General features: G+C 32.7%; 1 protein-coding gene across 1 annotated transcript in view; it reads right to left on the bottom strand.

The window, feature by feature from the left end:
- The window catches only part of LOC119589486 (protein FAM102B-like), a gene marked incomplete at its 3' end in the record, with an annotated part of 7,583 nt that overhangs the window by 6,949 nt on the left and 371 nt on the right, over positions 1–263 (bottom strand).

Raw genomic sequence — 263 nt, forward strand, 5'->3', positions numbered from 1 at the left:
GTTAACACAATATGAAAAACAACAAAACAAAATACGTGTGTTCATTAGACAAAGTAATGGACCTGTATACCAATTAAGAAACAAACGGCATGAGCTTTTTCCTCCCCACAGTGCCATTGAGCAAAATTATCCAAAGAAAATATAGCTTTAGCAAAATAGATCATATCATATGATCGAACAAAATGGTGTAAGCCTTAGGAAAATCAAACTGGAATTTAAAAAAAAAGGGAAAACCAATGTACTGACACGTGAAAAAGTGTCTT

This window comes from Penaeus monodon, chromosome 25 (assembly GCF_015228065.2).
Source record: "Penaeus monodon isolate SGIC_2016 chromosome 25, NSTDA_Pmon_1, whole genome shotgun sequence".
NCBI lineage: Eukaryota > Metazoa > Arthropoda > Malacostraca > Decapoda > Penaeidae > Penaeus > Penaeus monodon.